General features: G+C 42.8%; 1 long non-coding RNA gene across 1 annotated transcript; it reads left to right on the forward strand.

Moving 5' to 3' along the window:
• Positions 1–262: 262 nt before the first annotated feature.
• On the forward strand, positions 263–15,480 carry LOC105473101 (uncharacterized). The gene is made up of 5 exons (XR_011624316.1): positions 263–352; positions 4,008–4,073; positions 4,720–4,882; positions 14,423–14,492; positions 15,069–15,480. It is a non-coding gene; the product is annotated as an uncharacterized lncRNA (long non-coding RNA).
• The last annotated feature ends 3,961 nt before the right edge of the window (positions 15,481–19,441 follow it).

Genomic DNA, 19,441 nt, shown 5'->3' on the forward strand with positions numbered 1-19,441 from the left:
TCCTAATTAAACCTGCTATTCTTTTGAAGGCCAGCCTCTCAAATTATACAATCTTTCCAAAATAACATCTTACTTAGGATTATTGTTTTTATGATTGTTTAAATAGTAATATAGAAAAATAGGGTTTTCTTATATCTTTCCTTCGCAATAAACAATTTTCAACAATATAATAGCTTAAATAGGTGATTGTGATGTCACCCTTAGGATATAATCACTGCTTGTCACATCGTTTCTGTAGAAAAACCAACTCACATATGATGAAATGTGATGGGGGTGAAATAACAGCAGTGTGATTTTCGACCACCAAGTTGCCTTGGAAGGGAATTTGGGGATGTGCACCGCTGGAAGCCATGTGAGTTTTGAGAGTATGTAAATTCAGATGACTTGAGGGAATGTGGTGTGGTAAACAATTATGCAGTGCCTATTTGTGTGTGCATAATTGGTTGCTAGGACTGAGCCATGATTAGTCACCAAATTACAAAAGCATGACTTTTCCTTCAATGGATGTAGCACTTGCCCAGGATACACAGTTTGGAGACAGTAGCATGGGTTAGATTTTTACCCCATTTGCTCACTCGGCAGGGGTCTGTGTGCAGTGTACAATTTGCACAACTATATGTGGGACCCTGCTAAGTTATCCAGAAAAATTGCATCCATATGATGCCCTACAAAATGCCAAAATCTACAAAGCAGTCAACCTGTGTAGTCTACACGAAAGGAAGGACACACTTATTCCAGTGACCCAGATTCAAATCATAGCCAAAGAAACAGTGAGGATAAAAGGTCAAAGAGAAAAGTCACACAGTCCTGGAGTTGAGGGAGAAAGAATGAGGCATGGATGAGGCAAAGGGAGACGAAGAGGAAACAGATTGGAGAGAGGGAAGAGAAAGGAAGGAAGGAAAGAAGTAAGGAAGGAAGAAAGGAAAGAAGGAGCAAAAGAAGATTTATGCATAAAAAATGTAAGTTATTTTTGAAACATTCATGACCCCCTCCCCTTTTTGAGGCATTGTTGTGGGGAGACAGAGATGAGTCCTGATCCTTAAGCTCGATCTACTCCCATGCAAAAGAAGGAGCAAAGCAATTACACACGCACACATGCACACACACACAGACACACACACATGCAATGAGGCAGCCATCTTTATAAATTTCAAACTGGAGCAAGGTACAAGAAGTCCATATTAGTCAATATTAATAGCTATGCCAATGAAAAGTTCTTGCTTCTCAAACCAGCACACCATTCTCAGAAGCCAAAGGAGGAGAAAGCTTCAGAGAGCTAAAGTTAAATCAGTTCAGAAGAGGAAATGCTCCCAGGGAATTCACTGTTTCATTTCACAACACACCTCCTTGTGTTGGTGCCCTGGGCACCTGATAATCTGTAAACAAGAGACAGACGGGACATTGATTTTGAGTCTGTGTGTCCTACAGAGAATCTACCCAGGCTAGGTAAGATGAAAATAAAGGGATGGGCTAGGGCCAGGATTTTAGAGCTTGAAAATATTTTGCTGCCTGGGAGAGCGTCTGTAAGCAGATGATAATAATGACAGTTGGCTGTAGGCTTTGGCAGATGCATTTCCCAAGCATTTTCAGACTTAATGAGTCCAGAGAGCATCCCGTGGGGCAGGACAGTCACGTTATTAGCAGATTACGGCAAGGAAATGGGGGAAATCTACGGGTTCAAGTGAGCGATGGGGACACCAGAAGTAAGTATCTCAGCCTGAATCTTCACAAACACTTTTGCTTCCAACCTTTCTCCCAGGAGGGGCAGGGGAAAGGGGTGGCTTGAAGTATGAATGTGGTTTCAGGGAAGAGGAGAGTGATTCTCCACATGTGCATTTAGTCCCTTGTCCTCATATTTGCACACACGCCCATGATACTGCCTGAACCAGCAGAAATGACCCCATGGCAGTGGGGCCTGTATATATTGTACCACTTGCACAATTACACGTGGCACCCTGCAAAGTTATCCAGAAAAAAATGCACTCATATGAGCTCTAGTCATCCGGCTGCCTAGCAATTTCTCAGTACCCTTCCTTGGTTTGAAGATGTCCAGATTTATGAATCCCACTTCTCCAGGAAGAAGCCAGAAACTCACTTTCCTAAGTTGTCTATAGCTGGACACAAGCAGGGCCCTGGCCTCTTCAGATAGACCGTGCCAGACTTTGATTGTAGGAGAGCGTTGCGTAAGAAAAAGTGCAGAGTGGAGGAATTCTGATGAGGGTGACAGAGAGACACTTAGTTTGCAGAGTCCAAGGTTGTGGTGGTTCCAGTGGTAGTTCCCCTGCTGTGCTATAACAGCAGAGACTCTCCTGGAGCAATAATTAAGGTATCCAGCTCAGTAGCCTCCAAGCCTGATTGTCCAACTGTCCTAGGTACTCTGTGTAAAAACCAATACAGTTCAGTCACTACAACTGATGTAGCTACAGAGAATTCTGTTGTTTGCAACCAAACACTCTTACTAATTGTCCTTGTACTTACAGGCGATGCAAAAAGAAAAAAAAAAAATCAGTGATTAAAATGAAATTTTAATGTAATAATTTTAGAAAGCATTTAGGTATTCAAAAATAATTTTGCAAAAAGTATAAATATATTTCTACGTTATTTTAAAATCAAAGAAACAGAATCCCAGAGAAGCCTAGTCATATATCAAGCTGCTTAGCACAGTAAGATTAAAGTGAGAATTAGGGGCCAGGCGTGGTGGCTCACGCCTGTAATCCCAACACTTTGGGAGGCCGAGGCAGGCGGCTCACCTAAGGTCAGGAGTTCAAGATCAGCCCGGCCAACATGGGAAACCCTGTCTCTACTAAAAATACAAAAATCAGCTGTGCATGGTGGGTGCATGTCTGTAATCTCAGCTACTTAGGAGGCCGAAACATGAGAATCACTTGAACCCAGGAAGCAGAGGTTGCAGTGAGCCAAGATTGCACCACTGCACTCCAGCCTAGGGAACAGAGTGAGACTCTGTCTTAAAAAAAAAAAAAAAAGAAAGAAAAGAAAAGAAAAAGAAAAAAAGAGTTGAATGCAACATTTTATAAATCAAAATTAATGAAGAATCCATGATGCACAAAATATCAAAATTTTAAATAAATGCAAGATCAGTATTACTGATTTTTCCCTTTGTCTCAGACTCTGATATATAGTTACTTAGGCTGTCTTTAGGGAACTTGCACATGTTATCTTTAAACAAATTAATAGCACAGATTAGACTACTTCATTGCCTCTTCAAATAATCAAAGTTTAAATCTTCTTCTTCCTGCTATGTGAATCTTCTTCAGCAGAATATATAGTAGCATCTCTCTCTGGAAGCATTCCTCAGCCCACAGATTTGGATTAGATCAGAATCTCTGTGTCCAGACCTGTCCGGATCTTGCAGAAATATTAATGTTGGCAGAATCTCTAAAATATCAGAGTAAATTGAACCAAATTAAACACAAGGAGACATAAGATCAAATTTTAATGAATATTTGGGCTGCTGGCCACCCAGCCCTTCTCCATAGGTGAACGCCTTGATAAATCACAAGGATGGTGGTAATTAGTGTTCATTTCACACTATATGCCAGAGGCCATGTTAGACGCTTGAAACAGTGGATGCTTCTTGTCACAATTTCCGTGAGGCAGGAAGTCCTATGACAAAAGTAAGGATGAAGTTCCTAGTTAAGAAGTGGCAGAGCCACATCATAAGCCCAGGGTAACAAATGCCAGGGCTGAAGTCTCCCTACCACATCATGTTTTATTTTAAGAAAGTGGACTTTCTCTCAAGAAGTCTGAGGACCACAAAGCATCAGGCCCGGGCTTCCCCAGCAGTCAAGTGGATATTGTTAGAACGATGGCTTGGGGAAAGCCACAACTTCTCTTTTATGAGTGAAGGGAGTGGAAGGAGAGACAGCTGCAGCCTGCAAGCCTGGAATCTCTGTCCAACAACCAAGAACCTTCAATTCTCCCTGCACCACTGAGGAGTTTAGTCCCAAAGAAGCACCTAACATAATTTTATACTCATATAATCCTAGGTGTTCTGATATGAGAAGAACTTCTTCAGAAGATGTCTTAATGCATATGGGGAAACTGAGGTCCAGGTAAGTAATTTTCATAGAAAACTGAGACTAGAACCCAAGTTACTCAATCCCCAGTTAAGACTGAGTTCATAACACCATACGGCCATGCAGATTAAGTCCTGAACTCTGTCTATGCAAAAAACTGTGCTTCGTCACTGAGGCTGACAGACCCTCCTCAAAAGATTTAGTCTGTACACCGAAGGGGGGAAAATAATTTTGGCATTTTATAGGCTAAATCTAGCTTGCCGATGTGGTTGAGTTTTTTTTTTTTTTTTCTTGGTTTGTCAAGTGTTTTTGAAAAATTTGAACTAGTCGATATAATTTAAAAATCAGGAGTTTTCACATGCAAATCCAGATTTCTGGCTCCCCTTGAAAAAAAGTCCAAGATCAGGACACACTGGAACCACTTTCTCACATGGAAGCTATTGGTTAGAGCAGGTAGTATGCTGAGCCAGATCATACCGGCTCACAAGAGCCAATGATAAAATATTCAGAAATGTTGTGGGCCACGTGTTAAATGGTAGCTTGAAATCAGCCGCAGGATCATTTACAGCAGCCACGTTACCATGGAAACATGGACAATGGAAACATTGGTCCATTGTCCATCTGCTCCTGCCCCGCATTGGTCAAGGACGACGCCACCAGCAAAATTCTCTTGTTCTTCTAGATTACACATACATGAGTTGTCCTGGAAAATCTCAAGTCAAAGAAGCTGCACTGCAGGAAATCAATATGGTGCAGGCCCCAGGCAAGGCATCACTGACTATACTTGCAAGAAACAAATGCCTGCAAAAATCAGGACAAGACGATTTTGAAGCTGTGCAAAACAGGTGTCTATATATTGGCTTTTTTGAGTAGTGTAACTATGAACATTCTTGTACATCTCTCTTGTGCACGCGTATATATTTCTGTCAGATACACGCCGTAGGACTGGAATTGCTGGAACATAAGGTATTCACATGTTCAACCTTAGGAGAAATGGCCAAACAGTTTTCTAAAGTGCTCTTATTTATTTACATTCCCACCAGCCATAAAGGAGAGTTGCGGTTGCTTCAACATTTAGTGCTGCCATATTCTTTTTCAAACCATCACTTAAAAAATCACTTCCTGTTGGCTCAAGATGATAGTCAGTTTGTACCTCTTTGACTATGTGGTTTACTTAGCACCACGTTTTATATCAGGCCATTTGTGTTCTGTGTCATGGCCACAGATGTGCTCACATATTCCAGGCTGATGGGGTAAGATCAACAACTTCACACTTGACCCAAGTGGCAATCCAAAGTAAACAAGGAGGAAGGAATAAGTCAATAAAATTCCCAAAAGAAGGCACCATAATTGATTACATTTCATTTATCAGAAAACCATTCCAAGTCTTTGACTAATTTGGGACTCCCTGTTGTGAGACAAAATCTCTTCCTCTGTGAGTTATTAAAATTCTCGCCAGGAATATCCAGGGAGCTGCTTTCCTCTGCTCCAAGTCTCAGCGTCCAGGCTGTTTGTAACACATAATCTATGATTGAGAAACAGGAAAAAAGGGAGACCATCTTACAAGATCTGGTCCCAAACCTCCTTTCTCTTTAGTTTCAGCCCCAAATCAACCCTACTTGACTGCTCCCTCACACCACAAAACAACAGAGTGCTCTCATTCTGAAGTGCTCCCTTGGCTCCCACTGGTCAGGATAAAATTGGCTTCCCGGGAGTCATTCTGGCCTGACCTCCAGGTAGGATCACCTCCTAGGAGATGCACCAAGTCTGGGAAAACCACCCTCAAGTATCTCTGGCTTGTAAATGTCCATTCCAAAGACTGAGCAGTAAGGATGAATGAATTGCGGGGGGCGGAGCAAGATGGCCAAATAGGAACAGCTCCAGTCTCCAACTCCCAGCGCGAGCGACACAGAAGACCGGTGATTTCTGCATTTTCAACTGAGGTACTGGGTTCATCTCACTGGGGAGTGCTGGACAATCGGTGCTGGTCAGCTGCTGCAGCCCGACCAGCGAGAGCTGAAGCAGGGCGAGGCATTGCCTCACCTGGGAAGCGCAAGGGGGAAGGGAATCCCTTTTCCTAGCCAGGGGAACTGAGACACACAACACCTGGAAAATCGGGTAACTCCCACCCCAATACTGCGCTTTAAGCAAACAGGCACACCAGGAGATCATATCCCACACCTGGCCGGGAGGGTCCCACACCCACGGAGCCTCCCTCATTGCTAGCACAGCAGTCTGTGATCTACCGGCAAGGCAGCAGCGAGGCTGGGGGAGGGGCGCCCGCCATTGCTGAGGCTTAAGTAGGTAAACAAAGCTGCTGGGAAGCTCGAAGTGGGTGGAGCTCACAGCAGCTCAAGGAAACCTGCCTGTCTCTGTAGACTCCACCTCTGGGGACAGGACAATAACAAACACAGCCGAAACCTCTGCAGACGCAAACGACTCTGTCTGACAGCTTTGAAGAGAGCAGTGGATCTCCCAACACGGAGGTTGAGATCTGAGAAGGGACAGACTCCCTGCTCAAGTGGGTCCCTGACCCCTGAGTAGCCTAACTGGGAGACATCCCCCACTAGGGGCAGTCTGACACCCCACACCTCACAGGGTGGAGTACACCCCTGAGAGGAAGCTTCCAAAGCAAGAATCAGACAGGTACACTCGCTGTTCAGAAATATTCTATCTTCTGCAGCCTCTGCTGCTGATACCCAGGCAAACAGGGTCTGGAGTGGACCTCAAGCAATCTCCAACAGACCTACAGCTGAGGGTCCTGACTGTTAGAAGGAAAACTATCAAACAGGAAGGACACCTACACCAAAACCCCATCAGTACATCACCATCATCAAAGACCAGAGGCAGATAAAAGCACAAAGATGGGGAAAAAGCAGGGCAGAAAAGCTGGAAATTCAAAAAATACGAGCGCATCTCCACCGGCAAAGGAGCACAGCTCATCGCCAGCAATGGATCAAAGCTGGACGGAGAATGACTTTGACGAGATGAGAGAAGAAGGCTTCAGTCCATCAAATTTCTCAGAGCTAAAAGAGGAATTATGTACCCAGCGCAAAGAAACTAAAAATCTTGAAAAAAAAGTGGAAGAATTGATGGCTAGAGTAATTAATGCAGAGAAGGTCATAAACGAAATGAAAGAGATGAAAACTATGACACGAGAAATACGTGACAAATGCACAAGCTTCAGTAACCGACTCGATCAACTGGAAGAAAGAGTATCTGTGATTGAGGATCAAATGAATGAAATGAAGCGAGAAGAGAAACCAAAAGAAAAAAGAAGAAAAAGAAATGAACAAAGCCTGCAAGAAGTATGGGATTATGTAAAAAGACCAAATCTACGTCTGATTGGGGTGCCTGAAAGTGAGGGGGAAAATGGAACCAAGTTGGAAAACACTCTTCAGGATATCATCCAGGAGAACTTCCCCAACCTAGTAGGGCAGGCCAACATTCAAATCCAGGAAATACAGAGAACGCCACAAAGATACTCCTCGAGAAGAGCAACTCCAAGACACATAATTGCCAGATTCACCAAAGTTGAAATGAAGGAAAAAATCTTAAGGGCAGCCAGAGAGAAAGGTCGGGTTACCCACAAAGGGAAGCCCATCAGACTAACAGCAGATCTCTCGGCAGAAACTCTCCAAGCCAGAAGAGAGTGGGGGCCAATATTCAACATTCTTAAAGAAAAGAATTTTAAACCCAGAATTTCATATCCAGCCAAACTAAGTTTCATAAGTGAAGGAGAAATAAAATCCTTTACAGATAAGCAAATGCTTAGAGATTTTGTCACCACTAGGCCTGCCTTACAAGAGACCCTGAAGGAAGCACTAAACATGGAAAGGAACAACCGGTACCAGCCATTGCAAAAACATGCCAAAATGTAAAGACCATCGAGGCTAGGAAGAAACTGCATCAACTAACGAGCAAAATAACCAGTTAATATCATAATGGCAGGATCAAGTTCACACATAACAATCTTAACCTTAAATGTAAATGGACTAAATGCTCCAATTAAAAGACACAGACTGGCAAACTGGATAAAGAGTCAAGACCCATCAGTCTGCTGTATTCAGGAGACCCATCTCACACGCAGAGACATACATAGGCTCAAAATAAAGGGATGGAGGAAGATTTACCAAGCAAATGGAGAACAAAAAAAAGCGGGGGTTGCAATACTAGTCTCTGATAAAACAGACTTTAAACCATCAAAAATCAAAAGAGACAAAGAAGGCCATTACATAATGGTAAAGGGATCAATTCAACAGGAAGAGCTAACTATCCTAAATATATATGCAGCCAATACAGGAGCACCCAGATTCATAAAGCAAGTCCCTAGAGACTTACAAAGAGACTTAGACTCCCATACAATAATAATGGGAGACTTCAACACTCCACTGTCAACATTAGACAGATCAACGAGACAGAAAGTTAACAAGGATATCCAGGAATTGAACTCATCTCTGCAGCAAGCAGACCTAATAGACATCTATAGAACTCTCCACCCCAAATCAATAGAATATACATTCTTCTCAGCACCACATCGTACTTACTCCAAAATCGACCACGTAATTGGAAGTAAAGCACTCCTCAGCAAATGTACAAGAACAGAAATTATAACAAACTGTCTCTCAGACCACAGTGCAATCAAACTAGAACTCAGGACTAAGAAACTCAATCAAAACCGCTCAACTACATGGAAACTGAACAACCTGCTCCTGAATGACTACCGGGTACATAACGAAATGAAGGCAGAAATAAAGATGTTCTTTGATTTTTTTTTTTTTTTTTTTTTTTTGAGATGGAGTCTCACTCTGTTGCCCAGGCTGGAGTGCAGTGGCGCGATCTCGGCTCACTGCAAGCTCCGCCTCCCGGGTTCATGCCATTCTCCTGCCTCAGCCTCCCGAGTAGCTGGGACTACAGGCACCCACAACCGCGCCCGGCTAATTTTTTTTTGTATTTTTAGTAGAGACGGGGTTTCACCGTGGTCTCGATCTCCTGACCTTGTGATCTGCCCGCCTCGGCCTCCCAAAGTGCTGGGATTACAGGCGTGAGCCACCGCGCCCGGCCAAGATGTTCTTTGAAACCAATGAGAACAAAGATACAACATACCAGAATCTCTGGGACACATTTAAAGCAGTGTGTAGAGGGAAATTTATAGCACTAAATGCCCACAAGAGAAAGCAGGAAAGATCTAAAATTGACACTCTAACATCACAATTAAAAGAACTAGAGAAGCAAGAGCAAACACATTCGAAAGCTAGCAGAAGGCTAGAAATAACTAAGATCAGAGCAGAACTGAAGGAGATAGAGACACAAAAAACTCTCCAAAAAATCAATGAATCCAGGAGTTGGTTTTTTGAAAAGATCAACAAAATTGACAGACCACTAGCAAGACTAATAAAGAAGAAAAGAGAGAAGAATCAAATCGACGCAATTAAAAATGATAAAGGGGATATCACCACCGACCCTACAGAAATACAAACTACCATCAGAGAATACTATAAACACCTCTACGCAAATAAACTGGAAAATCTAGAAGAAATGGATAGTTTCCTGGACACTTACACTCTTCCAAGACTAAACCAGGAAGAAGTTGAATCCCTGAATAGACCAATAGCAGGCTCTGAAATTGAGGCAATAATTAATAGCCTACCAACCAAAAAAAAGTCCAGGACCAGATGGATTCACAGCTGAATTCTACCAGAGGTACAAGGAGGAGTTGGTACCATTCCTTCTGAAACTATTCCAATCAATAGAAAAAGAGGGAATCCTCCCTAACTCATTTTATGAGGCCAACATCATCCTGATACCAAAGCCTGGCAGAGACACAACAAAAAAAGAGAATTTTAGACCAATATCCCTGATGAACATCGATGCAAAAATCCTCAATAAAATACTGGCAAACCGGATTCAGCAATACATCAAAAAGCTTATCCACCATGATCAAGTGGGCTTCATCCCTGGGATGCAAGGCTGGTTCAACATTCGCAAATCAATAAACATAATCCAGCATATAAACAGAACCAAAGACAAGAACCACATGATTATCTCAATAGATGCAGAAAAGGCTTTTGACAAAATTCAACAGCCCTTCATGCTAAAAATGCTCAATAAATTCGGTATTGATGGAACGTACCTCAAAATCATAAGAGCTATTTATGACAAACCCACAGCCAATATCATACTGAATGGGCAAAAACTGGAAAAATTCCCTTTGAAAACTGGCACAAGACAGGGATGCCCTCTCTCACCACTCCTATTCAACATAGTGTTGGAAGTTCTGGCTAGGGCAATCAGGCAAGAGAAAGAAATCAAGGGTATTCAGTTAGGAAAAGAAGAAGTCAAACTGTCCCTTTTTGCAGATGACATGATTGTATATTTAGAAAACCCCATTGTCTCAGCCCAAAATCTCCTTAAGCTGATAAGCAACTTCAGCAAAGTCTCAGGATACAAAATTAATGTGCAAAAATCACAAGCATTCTTATACACCAGTAACAGACAAACAGAGAGCCAAATCAGGAATGAACTTCCATTCACAATTGCTTCAAAGAGAATCAAATACCTAGGAATCCAACTTACAAGGGATGTAAAGGACCTCTTCAAGGAGAACTACAAACCACTGCTCAGTGAAATAAAAGAGGACACAAACAAATGGAAGAACATACCATGCTCATGGATAGGAAGAATCAATATCGTGAAAATGGCCATACTGCCCAAGGCAATTTATAGATTCAATGCCATCCCCCTCAAGCTACCAATGAGTTTCTTCCCAGAATTGGAAAAAACTGCTTTAAAGTTCATATGGAACCAAAAAAGAGCCCACATCTCCAAGACAATCCTAAGTCAAAAGAACAAAGCTGGAGGCATCACGCTACCTGACTTCAAACTATACTACAAGGCTACAGTAACCAAAACAGCATGGTACTGGTACCAAAACAGAGATATAGACCAATGGAACAGAACAGAGCCCTCAGAAATAATACCACACATCTACAGCCACCTGATCTTTGACAAACCTGAGAGAAACAAGAAATGGGGAAAGGATTCCCTATTTAATAAATGGTGCTGGGAAAATTGGCTAGCCATAAGTAGAAAGCTGAAACTGGATCCTTTCCTTACTCCTTATACGAAAATTAATTCAAGATGGATCAGAGACTTAAATGTTAGACCTAATACCATAAAAATCCTAGAGGAAAACCTAGGTAGTACCATTCAGGACATAGGCATGGGCAAAGACTTCATGTCTAAAACACCAAAAGCAACGGCAGCAAAAGCCAAAATTGACAAATGGGATCTCATTAAATTAAAGAGCTTCTGCACAGCAAAAGAAACTACCATCAGAGTGAACAGGCAACCTACAGAATGGGAGAAAATTTTTGCAATCTACTCATCTGACAAAGGGCTAATATCCAGAACCTACAAAGAACTCAAACAAATTTACAAGAAAAAAACAAACAACCCCATCAAAAAGTGGGCAAAGGATATGAACAGACATTTCTCAAAAGAAGACATTCATACAGCCAACAGACACATGAAAAAATGCTCATCATCACTGGCCATCAGAGAAATGCAAATCAAAACCACAACGAGATACCATCTCACACCAGTTAGAATGGCGATCATTAAAAAGTCAGGAAACAACAGGTGCTGGAGAGGATGTGGAGAAATAGGAACACTTTTACACTGTTGGTGGGATTGTAAACTAGTTCAACCATTATGGAAAACAGTATGGCGATTCCTCAAGGATCTAGAACTAGAAATACCATATGACCCAGCCATCCCATTACTGGGTATATACCCAAAGGATTATAAATTATGCTGCTATAAAGACACATGCACACGTTTGTTTATTGCAGCACTATTCACAATAGCAAAGACTTGGAATCAACCCAAATGTCCATCAGTGACAGATTGGATTAAGAAAATGTGGCACATATACACCATGGAATACTATGCAGCCATCAAAAAGGATGAGTTTGCGTCCTTTGTAGGGACATGGATGCAGCTGGAAACCATCATTCTTAGCAAACTATCACAAGAACAGAAAACCAAACACCGCATGTTCTCACTCATAGGTGGGAACTGAACAATGAGATCACTTGGACTCAGGAAGGGGAACATCACACACAGGGGCCTATCATGGGGAGGGGGGAGGGGGGAGGGATTGCATTGGGAGTTATACCTGATGTAAATGATGAGTTGATGGGTGCAGCACACCAACATGGCACAAGTATACATATGTAACAAACCTGCACGTTATGCACATGTACCCTACAACTTAAAGCATAATAATAATAAATAAATTTAAAAAAAAAAAAGGATGAATGAATTGCAAATAGAACTAGTTTCTGTTTAGGAAACCCAAAGAAGCTCCCTGTGTTCTTCCTCTGTGACCTGCAGTGGACAGCCCACTCTTTGGCCATGATGAACAGTGGCTCTCCAATCCTGCCTCTACCCTTGGTACCGTTCCAGCCCACCTGGGACAGGTGGGTACACTGCCCGTCCGTCCCGCCATGCCAGACCATTCATGCCATGCCCACAGGGTGGTATCTTGGGGGAGAGTCCTCCTCTCGAGAAAGGTGCTCTTTCTTCACCATGGGCAAAGGGAGGTCCAGCTGACCCCAACATTTTGTGCTGGCAAGCATCCAGGAGATGCTTAGTAGCTGTGAATTATCTCAACACCCTCTCACGTCCTGAGGAAGAAGTCACAAGTCATAGCATTATTCCTTTGACGTGTATTCCTTTTCCCATAGGGCAAAGCTGGCTTGCTCATGAGCGTGTCCACACTTCACACACTCCAAACATGCCAATGCACCACACTTGTAGGAAGCAGGCAGCAATGAGGGTAACAGAAAGACTTCAGAGCTTCATCCGAAAACTCCTTTACTGAAATAACAGCAAATATTTATTGCTGGGCTCACTGTGTATACTTACTAAGCACTTTCTATATATCTCACTTAATTCTCACAATGCTTTGAGGCAGCTACTTGTATGAGCCCATTTCATAGCTGGAGAAACTGTGTCCATGAATTCACAATTAGGAAGTGGTTAGGGTGAGATTCAAACCCAGGAAGTTGACCTCCCAAGGCCATGCTCCCAGTAGCTATATTGTAGCAGGATTTCTTCTCCCATCACCCGGCTGTGGATCCCCAGCCACCGGCTACCTGTTTTCATCTATCTTCTTTGTGGTGCCAGCTCCCAGACTATCCTGAAAGTGTCTCCAAGGCTTTTGGTTGGGAGCCAGCCCAACCTCTTGTCTTCTCCCCAAACCCCCAGGAGACTTTCTAAGATCAGAATCCTTGGAGCGTTTTGAGCTGCCCAGTAGCAGAGTCCACACCGGTAGCCCTCAGCTACTAGCAGAGGAGAGTCCACACAACATACCTGAAGTCCTCAGCTTCAAACCCCAGCACCATCACCCAAAAGGAGTGAACATTTAGCAGGTTATCTAAACTCTCCAAGGCACAGCTACTTGGGAGGCTGAGGTGGGAGGATCACCTGAGTCCAGGGAAGTTGAGGCTGCAGTGAGCCATAATTGTGCCACTGCTCTCCAGCCTGGGCAACAGAGTGAGACCCTATCTCAAAAAAAAAAAAAAAAAAAGCACAGAGTATTTTATCAAAAAGCATCAGTAAGACATTTGTGAAGAGTCGGCTTCTTATCTCAGAAGTGTGTTTCTGTTCATGTCAAATACGCATTTTCGTATCTCTTGTAAGCACATATGATTGAGGTTAAATCTCAAACTCATACTACTGCAGTGGCTCTTGATCAGGGAGAGTATCAGAATTACGTTTCTGAGATTTCTCAAGATGGCTTTAAAATCACAGAACCAAGGATGTGTGTATTTTGATTCAGACACCATTCCCACTTCCACAACCTGCTTCTACCTTCTCAGTCAACAACCACTATCCTAGTAGCTTTTTAGATGGTGGGCACCCATCCAAATGAACAGCTTTGGAAATGAAAGCTTGAAAAATCAAAATAGGCTGGGCCCAGTGGTTCATGCCTGTAATCCCAGCACTTTGAGAGGCCAGTGTGGGAGGATTGTTTGAACCCAGGAGTTCCTGATCAGCCTGGGCAACGTAGTGAGACCCTGTCTCTAAAAAAAAAAAAAAAAAATTTTAAATTAGCCCCTCGTGGTGGAGCACACTTGTAGTCCCAGCTACTTGGGAGGAGGAGGCAGAAGGATTGCTAGAGCCTGTGAGGTTGAGGCTGCAGTGAATACACACACACACACACACACACACACACACACACACACACACACACATATGTATGTAGTCTAATTTCTGTCCAAAGACATTCTATTTGCTCCTTGATTCTCTGTCCTTTTAAAACAGTCTCTCTTTCCAGTTAACACCTAAGGCTCTGACTTACTTTCTTTCCCCAATAGTTGTCATAGCCTTCTCCAGCATGTGTTCCTTCTATATTTCAGACATGGCATAGGAGACAGCAATAACTAAGTATGTACAGCAAATCAAAGGATGGAGCCTCAAACTGAAGCCAAGTCTACTATATCTTATCAATTTACCCAATACCATTGTCTCTCTCTGTAGAGGTTACCCTTTTATGCACATAAATGTGAATTAGAACATCTCTGCCCTGCTCCTTTCAGCAGCACAGCTCTGCAATGACGCACGCTGCCATCCATTTCACTGGAACATTTGCCATAAAGTTGCTTTCAAAGACATTCTCTTACAATACTGTCAATGGCCCTTGCATTAAAAATGAGAAAAATATGGAAACATGCATTAAAATATTCAGAAATAAATGGCTTTTTTATTACATAAAAGCTCTCATGTGTCTCAAAGGTACTGAGAATAGAATAATTTCTCATAAATTAGATTATTATTGCTGGGAAAAGATCTATTTTAATGCCAGTTTTCTTGGGGATTAAACCAAACCCGAACAGTCCATTGGGGGGTGTTCATAAATGTATGTATAAGTCACATACTGAAAAGCTTTAAGTGGAAAATACGTGCTGATGAAGCAATCTTGGAAAAGACAGAACACATTCTGTTTGTTCTCATGTCTGGCAGGGGGCAACTATTGCATCCAGAAAAAAAAAAAAAATGAAGATGATGAGTTCTCTGCAACTAAGGTGAAGACCCACTGAGCTTTGGGGTTTAACATGCAACGTCAGAACTTCAGACTTCCGGCACCTAGGTCTCCAGCTGCTGGGTGGTGCCAGCATCAGACATACACTCTGCAAAACAGATACTGTCTTAGGAAAATGTGACCCTGTTGTCCTTTCAGGCCTATATTTCACAAGAAGACAAATGGAGAGTTAAAAGGCAAACTGCAGATCTGAGTGAAGAGACAGCAAGTTGTCTTTTCTGATATAGCCAGAAAATAAGATGTTCTGGTTAACATGTGCTAAACATGTCGTGCGGACTTTCAGACTCAGAATGTGATCACATGTATTTCTCACTGAAACTATATTGAATGTTATTTGACCATTGTTGAATCAGTCATCTTGATAAATATTACCTTCGTACAGTACCAAGCAGAGAGTCAGTGACTAGAATGCCGCTGAAACCAGCTTTTTATAGGACAAGGTTTTCATGGTTTTAGGGGGTGGGGAAACTTGCACAGTAATCTACAGTATTTAATGATTTAGGCAGGGTAGGGGAAAAGCGATGAGCATTCATTTTGCTAGCAGTGTAATTTCCGTGGAGGAATGATATACTGCTGATTGTACTTCACATTCCCTATACTTATACAGGCTTTACTACATGATCCAGCATTGTGATCAAAGATGGAAGGAATCTCTTAATAGCTCTCCTTCCTTTTTCTATTCTTATTTCCTTACCAATTCCCTTTATCCCTGATCCTTTTGCATCTTTATTTTTAGTCAGTACCCTGTTACTCTGCTGGAAAGATCTGTGTATGAAGCTGGATAATAAAAATGTCATGATTGCCATTTATTTGGAGGGGTAGAGTGGAGGACTTGGGCAGCATAGCAGCCCAGGCTGGAAGAGAGGATCTGGCAGGGAGGAAGTTTGGCTGAAGGACAGGCCCCCTCAGGACTGATTTCTTGGCAGTCTATCCAAGTCCTTGGGTGTCTGCACTGGAGTTATAATAATAGCCAATCTTTATTAAGCATTCTGTCAGTGCCAGGATCTGTGCATTATCTTATTTAATCCTTACACAACCCCGCAAAGTAGGCACAATTACCATCTCAATTTAAAAGATGAGGGCTGGCTGGGCGCGGTGGCTCACGCTTGTAATCCCAGCACTTTGGGAGACAGAGGCAGGCAGATCACGAGGTCAGGAGATCCAGACCAGCCTGATTAACATGGTGAAACCCCATCTCTACTAAAAATATCAAAAAAAAAAAAATTAACTGGGTGTGGTGGCACGCGCCTGTAATTCCAGCTACTCGGGAGGCTGAGGCAGGAGAATGGCGTGCCCATTCTCCCGGGAGGCGGAGGTTGCAGTGAGCCGAGATCATGCCACTGCACTCCAGCCCAGGCAACAGAGCGAGATTCCATCTCAAAAAAAAAAAAAAAAAAAAAAAAAAAAAAGATGAGGGCTAAGACTCAGTAACTTTAGGTGAATTTCCAAGTTCACACATCAACTAAGTGGTCGATCCAGCTGTTTCATTTCAAAGCTTGAGCTTAGACCATCCCCCTCCAATTAATTAGCTATGCCTTCCTTCTTACGCTTATCTCTTTCCTCTCTCTCTTTTTAAGATTATAAAGACTTTGGCCCGGCACAGTGGCTTATGCCTATAATTCCAGCTCTTTGGGAGGCCAAAGTGGGTAGATTACTTGAGGTCAGGAGTTCGAGACCACATTGACCAACATAGTGAAACCCTGTCTCTACTAAAAATACAAAAATTAGTCAGGCGTGGTGGTGGGCGCCTGTAATCCCACCTACTCAGGAGGCTGAGGCATGAGAATCGGTTGAACACAGGAGGCAGAGGTTGCAGTGAGCTGAGATCATGCCATTGCACTCTAGACTGGGTGACAGAGCGAGACTGTCAGACACACAGACACACACACACACACACACATACACACAAAGATTATAAAGACTTTAGAAAATGTGCTTCTGTGTCCTTTAAAAACTCTTAAAGAACAAAATTGTAGTTCCTGGACCAAAATTCAAAGGACCCAAATCCTTATTTCTGTGTAGCCACCAACTCCCTGTATTATCGTGACACTGGGCCACTGGCTCTCAGTTTGCCCATCTGTAAAATTAGGAAGTTTGACTAGATGGTATCTGAGGATGATTTGGCCTCTGACATTGAGTGAATCCTCAGCTTCTAGGAGAGGGTGTGGGGCGTGACTCACCTGGGCTATTCCCACTTGGGATGTGAGTGGCAAGAAGGCAGCACCTATGACTGTAGTGACTGGATTTCCAAGTCTCCAATCAGAACACGCATTACCTGAATCATTGAGTGACAACGAGTTGTAATGGTAACATCAACCCTACTCCCGAAATTCAATGATATGGAAGGTATGGTGGGTAAATCCAGACCCACTCTCTTGTGGAGGGTGAGGCACTTCATGAACTTCTATATTTGTATCACCCTATTTCTCCTTTGACATCCAGTCCCTGAACTTCTCCACCAGCAAGCAAAATAAAGCCAAGAGTGGTGTATGCATCCTATTATAAAATCATACCCAGGATTCTGGACTCCTTAGCTGATTTCGTCTTATTCACATGTGTTTGCATATTGCCTTTGTTAAGTGGTTCCAAATCCAGTTTGTAAAGTACAAGATGGCATCGATGTTCTGGAAAGGGCAAATGCATTCTCATTCAGAGCAAAGGTGACCACCATAGGAAGCAAGTTTTTAAGCCCTTCCCACTTTAGGAGAGAGAAAACATAATTAAGCAAATTTGCCATGGTGAGAGGCCTGGCTCTCCTTCCATTTAATGGGAGTAGAGCACTGTGGAGAGGAAAAGTGCCAAATGGTATGTGATTTTTAAAATCTACGCATTTAATAATTAATGCTTATTTTTCTTCTATTTTTCCCCACCCCCTCAACTCCATTCCGCACTCATTACAGCTCTTTGATATCCCCTCAGGAATTAGGATATCTCCAGCTGTTTACATAACCAGACATTAAGTCCAATTGAAGGAGAAATTTAGGCCACAAAAAAATCATGATAAGAAAGCCAGAAATGGAGTTTGCCTTGGGTCACATTCTGAGATTCAGTCATAGCAACCTCAAAGGGCATCGAGCAAAAGTTTTTTGGTGGACTCATGAATTAGAGGTGAGAGTGGCTATTATTTGCAAAGCTGGATTAAGTGAAAGCAAATGGTAACTGATATGAGCCTCCTCTCTGGAAGGAATCTGCTGTGCATGAGAGATAAGATAAAGCTCTAATAAAAATACTGACTTAGTTTCTGTTCTTTTGTGCTTACCTGCTCTGCTCCGTGTTATCTCATTTTTGTAGGCTTGACCCCGCTGCAGTTTGCAAGTTTCTAGGTGAATAACTGTTGCACCTTTGTACATGGTGGGTTTTGTGCATGGAATGTATGTTGCCCAATCCACTGCCTCTCCTCCCCTATTGCCCCCACCCTTTCCCTGCTCTGACTTGAGCTGGCCTGATGCTGAGGCAAAATAAGCCATTACTTTAATAAGCCATTATTCACAATAGATTGGAAAGACAAGGAGCCCCACAGTGAGCTGACATCGGCCTTGTATTCCTAATCATGAAATAGCAGATAGGGGATGTGCATGGGAGGGAGGGATTGCAGCAAGAAAACTTAGGGGCACTTCTTGGGTGAAAGGGGAGGTGGGAAGGCTGGGCAGGCCCAGGCAAGGACAGCTGCTCCAGTGGACAGTCTGAGTCAGTGCCTCTTGACCTCTATCTGGGTGTAAGAGAATCACTTGTGTTCCTTATGAAAATGCAGATTCCTTGGTCTCAGCTCCAGAAATTCTGATTTGGTCCATAGGGAGTAGGTTCCAGATCATTCTAATGCAGGCAGCCTAGGATCAGAAACACTGCTTATGGGCAATTAAGGGTATTAACCCTTCTGTACCAAGAAGGGTTAAGGAGGAGGAAAAAGAGCAGAGAGTAAAAAAGTGGAAAGGTCCCTGAAGGCAGCAAAAAAGTAAGGTCTTTGGAATCAAACTTAGGTTCCAATCTCAGGAGCGTTCCCACTTAATCTTTATGAACATTCTTCCCCGTGTATAAAACAAGGGGAAATAACAATGATAATAATAGTTCATATGCAAGGGTTCTTATAGCTCAGGGTTACATGTTTTAGTGGGTTAGCTCATTTATACCTCCTCACACTACAAAGAGGACATAGCATTATTCTCATTTTATACCTGAGGAAACCGAGGCACAGATGGAGTGTTAAACTGGCCTAAAAGGCCACACCGCTAACAGGTGCTGAAGCTGCGATTTGAACCCAGGGAGTGTAAGTTGGGGAAATTTGGGGAGAAAATGT

Source organism: Macaca nemestrina, chromosome 6, assembly GCF_043159975.1.
Source record: "Macaca nemestrina isolate mMacNem1 chromosome 6, mMacNem.hap1, whole genome shotgun sequence".
Taxonomy (NCBI): Eukaryota; Metazoa; Chordata; class Mammalia; order Primates; family Cercopithecidae; genus Macaca; species Macaca nemestrina.